General features: G+C 46.3%; 1 long non-coding RNA gene across 1 annotated transcript; it reads left to right on the forward strand.

Annotated features, from left to right (window-relative positions):
- Positions 1-3,162: 3,162 nt before the first annotated feature.
- Positions 3,163-9,690, forward strand: LOC102456243 (uncharacterized). The gene is made up of 3 exons (XR_012900806.1): positions 3,163-3,207; positions 3,657-3,738; positions 9,332-9,690. It is a non-coding gene; the product is annotated as an uncharacterized LOC102456243 (long non-coding RNA).
- Positions 9,691-11,748: the final 2,058 nt, after the last annotated feature.

Below are 11,748 nucleotides of genomic sequence, written 5' to 3' on the forward strand. Positions count from 1 at the left end.
TCTCCCTCAGCTGTGATTGCAGTCACTTTAAGTCTCTTCCAAGTGCCATGCATGTTCCCCAGTCTACTCCAATTTGCTATATATTTAATGAGGGGCAGGACTTCTCAACTGGCAACCGTCAGTCTATGCGACATATCTGGGTTACCCTCCAGATGCAGAGCAAAATAAAATGTTTGTCTTTCATTTTTTATGAATCTGCTCAATAATTTAGTGCTTGTTAATTATGTAGAATAAAGTCACCATCTTGGAGATGGCTTTTGTATGTTGGGATGTTGCAGTGGGGTGCGAAGGGGAGGGGTGGCCCATTTTTGGCACTTGGGATTTGCAACGCTGGGACTGAGAAGTATTTCATAGCGGTAGAATACAGTTAACATTGCTGTCAAACCCAGTAGTTGTTGCTGCAGAATTTGGTTCCAGGTTACCTATGAAACGTACACACCTCTCATTACTGCAGTATCTGTCACAACCTTTGATATATTTAACCCCCCCCCCCAACACTCCTAGGAGGTAGGGAAGTGCTATTGTCCCCATCATATCAAGGGGCTAGAAGACTTCCTCCAGGTCACACAAGACATCTGTGGCATAACAGAAACTTGAATCTATGTCTCCAAAGTCCTACACTACAGCCTGAGGCACTGGACTAGCATTTTGCCCTGCTACAGCTCACACAAGGCCGTAACTGTGATTGAAACTAGTGACTCTTCACAGAGCAGCATGGGTTATTTTAGTACTGACTATATGGAATCCTCAAGCCCTAGCTTTAAGGTAAGACCTGCCAGTGCAATGGTTCTCAAAGTGAGGGTCAGGACCCCTCAGGGGGTCACAAGGTTATTACATGGGGGGACATGAGCTGTCAGCCTACACCCCAACCCCCACTTTGCACCTAGCATTTAAAATGGTGTTAAATACATGAAAAAGTGTTTTTAATGCATAAGAGGGTGGGGTCACACTCTGAAGTTTGCTATGTGAAAGTGGTCACCAGGACAAAAGGCTGAGAACTACTTTGCTAATGTCAGGGGCCACCTGCCAACAGGAGACAAAGTTTACTTCTTTCTGGGGGCGTGAAAATTAATGTTGAATTAATGTTGAAATTGCTTGGCAGTCCCTGTCTATCATATCTAGGCATCAGCCAGGGTAAAGCGATGCTGTCAGCCAAAATTGTAGGGCTCCATCTCAAAGTAAAGGAGCCATTCTCTTTAATAGCAGGTCTGGAATGCAGCTTTCTCTCTGTTGGTGCTGCTTCATTCTCTCTCTCTCGCTCTCTCTGTCTTTTTTTTTTTTTTTTTTGGCTGCTGATATTCAGCTAGGGTGTTGATCCACATTATTGCAATACTACAGGATGGGGAATACTAATCCCAGGTCTACACTAGACCCGGAAGCTCGGCTTAACGTATGCAACGCCATCTACACAGCGGGAGGCTAAGGGGAGCAAGAGCAGGAGTACCAGCTGCCAGCGGGGGTGCTCTTTGAGTTCAATTTAGCAAGTCTTGATTAGACTCACCAAATCGATCTCCAGAAGATCAATCGTGGCAGCTTTGATCTTCCGCAGACTGAAGACAAGGCCTGAGTTAAGGGAGTAAGTGGTTGTGTCAGGTATTTAATGTGAGAAACAAAATGTACCTTTCTAGAATCATAGAAATATAAGGATGGAAGAGACCTCAAGATCTGAAAAAGTGGGTTGTGCCCACGAAAGCTCATGATACCGTCTACATGTTTTGTTAGTCTCTAAGGTGCTGCAGGACCATTTGTTGCTTTTAAATTTTTTTAAAGTCCCATAAAGGTAATTTTTCAAAGTACTAGCAGTTCTTGTATTAAACATGAATGTATTACTTGGGGGAATTTATGACAGCCAAAGCCTTTGTGGACTGGTAGGAATTATAATTATTATAGAAAGGGAGCTAAACATTAAACCTGGAGCTTAAAAAAAGATTCACTATGTATTCAGCCAAGGAAACACACAAACAAAATCTCCCCAAAACAAGGAGAGCCTAATAAAATACTAATGGAGCTTAGTGGAAAAGGGTTTTTTGTTCAAAGCCTCAACAGGGAGTGAGTACGTTTTGTAATAGTACTAACTACCACCTAAGAGAAAATTCTTCATTGTCATTTTACCAGATTCTCCACTTGGTTGAAAAATTTCATTGGTAAGTTTTCAGTTATAAAAATGCCTTTTTGAATCACAAATGTTTTTGCAAAAAATCATTTAAAATTTTCTGATTTTTAAATAAACAATCTGAGGTGAAAAAAATCTATTTACAAACAAACATACAAACAAAGTTCCTTGATTGTAGCCAGATGGTATTGAAATGAGCGTTTTTCTGTTTTGCTTTTTTGTGGGTCGGTGGAGATGATCTAATAGGGAACTCTAGAGGTCTATGGAGAACCAAGAATAGTAAATGTATGTCCATTATTTTGGGACCTGTAGTTAGGATGACAGAATAGAAGTCTTCTATGGAAGGATATTTTTATGGCATCTGATGAAGAAGATGGAGGAATAATATTGAACGAGATAAAAATGCTCTTACTGTGAATTGTCACTACTGGATAAAATATGCCTTTGGCAGCTAGAGGTAGGGACAGATTGTGAGAGTAGCCAAGGAATTCCATGGTCTCCAGAGGCTAATAACAGGACAGATAGGTGTAGTTTTTGGGTGCCTGCCACACATCCTTCTCACGCCCCTCTTTCAGTGGAAAAAATGAGAATAGACTCAAAATAATACATTCAAAACTAAATTATTTTTTTCCATTTTGAATTGATTTTAAGGTCTTTTTTGGGGTGTGGGTGTTTTGAATCCTTTTGTAAAAAAAAAAAAATCAGAAAATGTCAGGAACATTGTTCAGCATTTGTCAGGAAAAGATTCAAATGTGTTGCTGGATCTCCAATACTAACTCAGGGGAATGCTCCCTCCCCTTTGGTGATCAGAAAACTAATTACATTAAAGCTATTGTAACTGCTGGTTGTCAAAGCACAATTAGCAAGAGGCGAATAACAACCATGAGGACAAGCTCTAGAGCAGTACTAGGCAAAATACAGCACAATCCCATTGGCTGGCTTGTGGCTGGAAACTGACCAATGGGAGCTACCTGTTTCAATAACAGGCAGCCACAATGCACAAAGGGCTCCTAGTTATTCACAGAGCATGTGGCAGCAGCTTGTGCAGGGGCAGGGCAGGAAGGGAGGCTGATTCAGAAATGGGCTGCTGGCTGGTAAGTCTCCTGGTTAGAGCCTACCTCTGGCATCCTCCCTTCCCCCAACCTTCTGCACCCTATTCCTACCCCTCTACTCCACATACCCAAATCCTCTGCCCCTCTCCTGCACCCATACCCTCTCCTAGATCTGGCACCCCAATCTGCTGCCCCAGATCACAGTCCCCTCCTGCCCTAGCTCACAACCCAAACCCCAGAACCCCCTCTTATACCCCAGCTTCCTGCCCTAGGTCACAATCCAGTCCCCTGCACCTCAGTCCAGTGCCCCAGGTCACAACTGCCTCCTTCACCCAAGCTCCCTCTCTTATCCCAAGCTCCCTTCTACACCCAACTTCCATCCCAGACCCCGCACCTCCTCCATTAATATAATGGAAGAGTGCAATCCTTGACTACTTTCCAAATTCATAGCGTGCTCCCCCATCAAAAATGATTGCCCACCCCTGCTCTAGAGTTCCTCTGAACCAAGAGAAAACTGGTGGACCATCACACTGAATGCTCTGCTGTCAAGAGCAGCACACACCTCCTTGAAAGGTAAGACTTCTAACCCTGCTTAATAAATAGATTTTGACACTAAGAGGTGACCTCGCTAACTAGACTACAGCTCGGTAGATACCTGTTTTAGAGTTCTAAACTGCAACTCCTCATTATAGTATCTAAACATCGTCCATATAAACAGTGAGTTAGGTAATCCATAATTGCCCACTTCAGGATTTCCTGTACCCTATACTGGAATCAACAGCTGCATAGATGTTAAAAAAGCATCTACGTTTATATGAACCATCAGAACCCAGTTCAGTGTTCCCTCTAAGCTGCATGGCAGCACAGCCCTGCAGCTGCTTAATGTGCCCCTGGACTCATGCATGAAGCTGCCTGGCAGGGGAAGGGCACTTTTCCCTGAGGGTATGTCTACACTACAGAGGTTTTTTTTAAACTGCAATTACGTCCACACTGCAATCACACTGTTCCAAAAGAAAATGGAAGGAACGCAGGGATTTTTCTGACATAGGTAATCCTCATTTTACGAGGAAGAAGCCTTTTTCCGAAAGAGCTCTTTTGGAAAAAGGTGTGTGTGGACGGGGAAGAGGGAGTTCTTTTGAAAGAAGAGGAAAGAGGAAAAAGCACAGGTGCCCTGGTAGCCATTCCATCCATTGCAATCACAGCTTGCATGCGAGACAGCATCCATACAGTGAGGATGCTCTCTTTCGAAAAAGCAGATCGCTTTTTCTCTGCACTTTGGCAGTGTGGATGCTTTCTTTCGGAAGACGTTTTTCCGGAAGATCTTTTCTGGAAAAGCTTCTTCCAAAAGAAGCCTGGAGTCTAGACATAGCCTGAGTGACAGCAGCAGCTCCCTGCTGAGGACAGAGCAGCAAGTCTCTCCCAACTGGTAGAGACCCTACAGAGAATACTGATCTCGACCTCCTGTGTGGAGCATTTTGGGACCTACCGATGGAAGCAGGCATTACAGAAGAGCTCTGTAATATTATATACATTCAAAAGGATTGATTTTGTTAATCAAAGGATATATCCTCTCTAGGGATGTAAGCGACTAGTCAACTACCCAATAAGCATATGTTTATTGGGCAGTTGAGTAGTGACTGTAGTAGTCGTTTCCCCCCTTTGCTGCCTCTATCAGAGAAAGGCAGCAAGGGGGTGGATTAGGAGGTGGTGCTGGGGTGAACTGGCTTAAAAGCTGGTTCCTCCCAGCCCTGTCTTCACCAGGGAGAACAGAGGGGGCAGAGGCATAGCAGGGGGACCGGGCGGAAGCTAGGAGGAATCAGTTGTTTCCTGGCTCATGCCCACTCCCCCCGTTCCTCCGCTGGGCCTCTCCCCTTTAAATGTATTAAGAGCCTGGCAGCGTTCAATACATTTAAAAGGCAGCGCTGCAGCAGGGTTAGCGTCCAAGCCAGGAACGAACCCTGCTGCAGCTCTGCAGTTTCCCCCCTTATCGACTAATCGAGTAGTTGATGGAAATTCCATTGACTACTCGTTTAGCTGATTAAACACTATTTAACATCCATAGTATTCTCTTGCTTCAGGACAATATCTAGGAAGAAATGCCCCAGAGGCATATTAGTCCTTAATTGTTCACTATAGTGTGTTTTGCACTTTCCTCTGAAGTGGCTCATTGATCACTAGGGGTACGTCTACACTACAGCGCTAGTTCGAACTAACTTAGTTCGAATTAGTTAATTTGAACTAAGCTAGTTCGAACTAACGCATCTAGAACTAAAAACTAGTCCACATTGAGTGGACTCTGAACAGGGCTTAAGGATGGCCGGAAGCAGTGCCGGCAGGGCATAAAAGGAGGACTTAGAGCATGGAGATGCTGTCTCAGGCTAGCCGAGGGCTGCGCTTAAAGGGTCCTGACCTCCACCCCGGACAGACAGTTCTAAGGGGTGCCCCGCTTGCAAAGAAGTTCTGGCTTGGAGTGCCCTGAGTGCCCACACTGGGCACATCACACCACTCGGCCATCAGCCCGGCTGCACTTGCCGCAGGCTGCCATCTGGGGAGAGGGAGTAATTGGGGGGCTGCAGGAGAGCTTCCACCCCCAGAAGCCCGCAGAGCCAGCCCAGTCCTCCCCATCGGGGGCTCGTACCCCATTCCTCCCTCACCTCCTTCCACTTACCCTTCCCTAGCCCCCCTTCTTATTGATGTACAAAATAAAGATAACGTTTCTTCCAACATTGACTCTGTCTTTATTGAACAAAACTGGGGGAGACTGGGAAAAGGAGGTGGGAGAGGGGAAGAGAAAGGCTGGGAGAGGGGAGGGCAACTAACATGATCAGGGGTTGGGAACAGGTCCCAGATGAAGAAAGGCTACAGAGACTGGGACTGTTCAGCTTAGAAAAGAGGAGACGGAGGGGGGACAGGATAGAGGTCTCTAAAAGCAGGGGTTGGGTGGAGAGGGTGCATTCAGAAAAGTTCTTCCTGAGTTCCCATAAAGAAGGACTAGAGGACACCAAAGGAAAGGAATGGGTAGCAGGCTTCAAAGTAGTAAGAGAAAGTTGTTCTTCTTGACAAAGCAAATAGTTAACCTGTGGAACTCCTTGCTGCAGGAGGCTGTGAAGGCTACAACTAGAACAGAGTTTAAAGGGAAGTGAGATCAAGTCATGGAGGTTGGGTCCATGGAGTCCTATTAGCCAGAGGGTAGGAGTGGTGTCCCTGCCCAAAGTTTGTGGAAGGCTGGAGAGGGATGGCACGAGACAAATGGCTTGGTCATTGTCTTCGGTCCATCCCCTCCAGGGTCCCTAGGGTTGGCCGCTGTTGGCAGACAGGCTACTGGGCTAGATGGACCTTTGGTCTGACCCAGGACGGCCATTGTAAGCTCAGGGCTCAGTGTCGGGGGCCTCAGTGGACCCCCTTGATTTTCATGCACACCTGCTCCTGGGTGGCCAGGCTGGCAGCTCTCCTGCCCTAGACGGCCACTTTCCTGTGCCTAGTGCGGAGATCGTGGACGAGGTCCACGATGTCCGCACTAGCCCAGGAAGGTGCCCGCCTCTTGCGGTCCAGGGCAAGCTCCCGGGAGCCGCCAGCCTGGTCCCGGCAAGAGAGGGTGGGCTGGGGGGCATCGGGTGGGTGGCTCTGTGCCGTGCCAGGTGCAGGGTCTGCTAGCTGGGTGCTGGCAGGCTTGCATCTGGCACAGGCACCGTAGCCAGCCCGTGCCCCTTTAAGGGGGCCGGGAGGGGGGCATAGAGTTTCCCTGGTGTTGGCCAGAGTGGCCACCAGGGAAACCTGGGGAGGGCTAGCCTCCCACTAGTTCGAACTAAAGGGCTACACAGCCCTTAGTTCGAACTAGCTAGTTCGAACTAGGCGTTAGTCCTCGTAAAATGAGGTTTACCTAGTTCGAACTAAGCGCTCCGCTAGTTCGATTCAAATTCGAACTAGCGGAGCGCTAGTGTAACACCTATTAAAGTTAGTTCGAACTAACGTCCGTTAGTTCGAACTAACGTCCGTTAGTTCGAACTAACTTTGTAGTGTAGACATACCCTATCAGAGTCAGGGTACTAGAACTGGTCTGATCCAGCAAGGAATTCCTGGCTCATATGTTCTCTAATGTCTGAAATCAGCCATGCTCTTTTTTAATTTTTTTACACTGGTATTCAGTTTGGGTGGAGAACACCTGGCTCTTTTTTATATTTATGTGCGGCATTCTGATGGCAGCTCACATAAGGGCTAGATTTTCAGCTGGTAAGAGTCAGCATTAACTCAGTGGAGCTATGCTGATTTACATCTGGCAGGGAAACCAGTTCAGATGTCTTTCTCTCTCTCTCTCTCTCTCTTACACACACACACACACGGGCTGCAGTGGAATAACTAGGCGCGTTTAAAAGGAATGCCAGTGTCCACTGACACTTTTAGGCTGCTATGGACATGTTAAGTTTGATGCGTGCTCCAGGCACTTCAGAAACACCAGCGACATTACTGCAGAAGTACGTCCTGTGTCAAAACGCATCCACAGACCCCCCTGGGGGACTGGCAGCGCTCTCAGTACCCGGCTCAGCCTCTGTTTTATTTATTGAAATTATTATGGCTGAGTTGGTGTTTCCATTACAGAACTTGGACCCTGCGGGCTAGCAGTTCGCTTAGCTGCTTAAAATTGTATTAGACAGAAATTTGGCTTACAGTTGCCCTGATGTCAAGAGTTAAATGCATAAAAAGGGACTTTTTATGCTGCTCCCATTGTGATCCAGAGCTGTGCCACCTTGCGTCTGGGTTGCTGCAGGATACTCCTCCTGGCGACCCCTGGAAAACTCCACCTTGGGAAGCACATGGCTGCCTTTTTAGGGGGAGACTGTGCCCTGCGTTGGCTCATGATAGGATAAGATGCCAGGAACCCTCTTGCACTCCTGCATAAGGGGGCCTGGCCCATTCACATTTGGAGGTACACAAGGATGCTCTTCTAGAACCCATGGGGGCACAAATCACCATAATAGCAGGATTATGATTTGCGTTTATTCCATAAATGCCACAGTGCTGCTTACACCTTTCACTCTAAGGCCTCTGGTACCAGCCTCCGTCACAGATAGGACAATGGATGCATGCAATCCTAAGCCACAAAGACCACTGCATCCACCTCACGATATCATGAGAGCTGGGACCCAGTTCAAGCAGCCAGGCCCTCACTGTAAAGGCCTGGGTTTCCAGAATTCAATTTTCTCCTGGCATGACAACTTTCTGAGCAGTTCTTCTAATTATCTGTGTCCTGGACTGGAGCTTTGGCAAGGGACATTTTTACAATCAAAGGAAAAAATATCCAAGCAAGGTGGGATTTTGTTGTTCTGTTTAACAACAGAGCAGACGGGATCATATACACATGAAAGAGATCAAACCGCACATTCTAAGTAACAGCAGCAAAGCCCCATAGCAGAAAGGAGAGTGTTTTTTACAGAAAACGATAGAAGTTCCTAGCACAACCCTGTAACTGGCTCCCCATTGTCAGACCTACCTGTATGCCACATGGGCTCCATGTAAGTCCAGGGTGGTCCACCCAGGGAGCTGTAGAAATAAGGCCTAAATTTATACATGACACATGGATACCACAGGAACTGATTGGACACAGAGATTGTAAGTGCTGTTTTCATTTCATTAGTTATTTGTAATTAACACCTGCTGCCTGAGAATCCTTGTTCAGGTTTATTTTTACGTTCACACTTGTCAGCATCCTATGAAGCTTATGAGAATGATGTCCATTCAGTACCCCTTCCATACACAGGATATTAGGCTAAGGTTTTTCAAAAGTGAGTAGCAAGGTTGGGTGCCAGAATCTTAAAGTTGACAACTTGATATACCTTAAATGGGTTGGATCTTTGGAATGCTCTGAGTGCCAACAGTCTGAAAACCATCTCTAAGATTAATCAAATTGGGCACTCTCTTTTTAAACCCTTGGCACAGCAATCTCTAGGGGTGGCATTCTGGGGTTGTTAACCAGCACCAAGGGTCCTGTGTGTGTGTATTTGTATAGCAGGAACATCTGCAGATGCAAGTCAAAGCTAGAACCTCTTGCACTGGGTGTTGCAGAAACCCAAGGCCAAAGAAACAGGCCCTTCCCACCCTTCAGCAACTTTAATTAGACCTGCACCTCAAAGGGAGGGAGAAAAGAAATATCATTTTTGCTGTTTTACAGATGGGGAACAAGGCACACAGAGATAAAGCAATGTGACCAAGGTCACACAGAAAGCCTGTGGCAGAGGCTGGGGTTTAACCCAGATGTCCTAAGGCTCTATGCAGAGCCTCAGAACCACTAGACCAGCCTTTCTAATGCAAGTCCTCTCTATGCCCATGGAGACCATGGGGGCAAATATAAAGACAAGAAACTGAACTGAGGTTTCCCCTACTTCCTCTCACAAAGGCCTCTGACCTGCCCTCGTATTATAACTATGGACAGCACACTCAGCAACCTGGACATTAATCACTGCTGTGAATTATCACCCTAGTGATCTCTACTGGCCAGATGATTATATGAAATGCTGATGTCCCCCTGAACCCAAGTGCAAAGGCAATGTATAGTATTACCCACCCGTATCCCAACAGCCTTCTGGAAATAGCATGGGGTATTCCCATGGTCTTAGCTGCTCTCACACCAAACATAAGCAGCATGCTGGGCAGCCAAACAAGTCGGTTATAAGTGACATGTCCTCTTTACCTAAAGTTCTGGGAAGGGGCTTTTCATTTGCATTTGTCCCATTGCACCCACTGATGCAATAATAGCCACTTTATGGTCCCATTTGGTATTGGTTCTGTCTAGACTGCAAGCTTCTTTTCTGGAAGAGATCTTCTGGAAAAACTTTCTTTCAAAAAAGAGCGTCCACACAGCAGACGCACAAGGAAAAAGCGATCTGCTTTTTCGAAAGATAGCATCTGCATTGATTGGACGCTATCTCGCATTTAGATTGTGATTACTGTGGATGGAGTGGCCACCAGGGCATCAGTGCTTTTTCCTGGAGGCCTCTTCTGTCAAAAAAACACTCTCTTCCGCGTCCACACATGCCTTTTTCCAAAAAAGCTTTTCCGGAAAAAGGCTTCTTCCTCGTAGAATGAGGTTTACCACCATCAGAAAGACCCCTCCGTTCTTTCAACTTTCTGTCGAAAGAACACAATAGCAGGGTGGACACAAGTATTTTTTTCCGGAAAAAATGGCTGTTTTTCCGAAAATACTCTGCAGTGTAGACATACCCGTTAAAACACAGTCTCAATCACCCTGACATGAATGCTGATTTTGAAAGCAGCTGGTGCTACATTTCATCTCACTGGGCCTGTGGGCACAGCTCTGCTTCCCTCTCCTTCTGCATCATCATCACACTTCAAAGCAGCTAGTAACCCAGAGACCCCCACGGCAGGAATTTGCCAAACAATTGTTTTGATTTGAAGACTCATCACTCTATATCATAGAAACTTAATTTAGGAGGTAGATCAGCACTTGGAGACATGCTGGTGAAAAACGGATCAGCAATAGCATTTGGCCTGCTATACTAACTCCTAATTTAGAAATACATACACTAATTAGCTTTAAATCCAAAAGGTGCATAATGGACTTAGAAGTGTTTTTTAAAGATATACTAAGGATAAAATCTACATCTTTTCATCTGTTTTGTTTTTATTTTGGATGGTCAGGATTTTCAAAAAAGCTTGTGATGGGGCAGTTGTCCCATACTAGAAAAGAAAGGGTTAAAACAATACTGGAAGAGGGCGGGGTTAGGAACCAATTGGGAGAAGGATTAATGTAGCCAATCTAAAATGGGCTGCAGGAGCTCAGTCTCTCTCCAACTCTGGAGGGAGAAGGATGAGGCAGGCAGGTAGGTGAGCGATTGTACTGCCAGAGAAGTGTTCTCCAGCACTGGAAAGAGCCAATTCCCAGAGGACCAGCAAGGGGAGCTGGGTTGTGGATGAAGACCCATTACAGAGCTCAACAACCATATAAACCTAAAATTCAGTTGGATTTTCAAAAGAGCTCATCACAATACATGCTAAATTCTTTGGAACAGGTGGCCATCCTGTGACAATGGGTGCTGAGACCTTTTGAAAGTCTGGCCCTTATTTAGGGATGGAAGTGGGAGTTGACCCCTTTTGGAATCCACCCCAATACGTCTATTTGATTTTAGTTATCAAGCAAATGAATATCCAACTGGGGTAGTCCAACTTGCTTCTCCTAGGAATTGTCATGGAGTGTGACTCATCGCTGCTAGTTGCTCCAGGGAATTAGTTCTGTCTAGCAGCCCTTGAGTGCATAGCCGTTCACCCTAATGACCAGAGTCTGTAGAGAAGCCCTTGGGTTCAAGGCAGTTCAGCCTCATGGCCAGAGTCTGTAGATTAGCCTGTAGATTACAGGGCAGTACAGCCTAGTGATTAAAGTCTATGAAGTCACCCTTATGTCACAGGGCAACATGGCTCAATGGTCAGAGTCACTGGAGGTCCTGTAGCAGGTCCTTCCTTGCCAGTGTTCAGCCCAGGCTGACCAGAGCCGCCCCTTTTATACTGCTCCAGCACTTGGACCAGCTTGGCTAAGGGGTGGGGTTTGGCTAAGGGGTGGGGTTTCCTCCATCC

The sequence above is a fragment of the Pelodiscus sinensis genome, chromosome 1, assembly GCF_049634645.1.
Source record: "Pelodiscus sinensis isolate JC-2024 chromosome 1, ASM4963464v1, whole genome shotgun sequence".
Classification (NCBI taxonomy): domain Eukaryota; kingdom Metazoa; phylum Chordata; order Testudines; family Trionychidae; genus Pelodiscus; species Pelodiscus sinensis.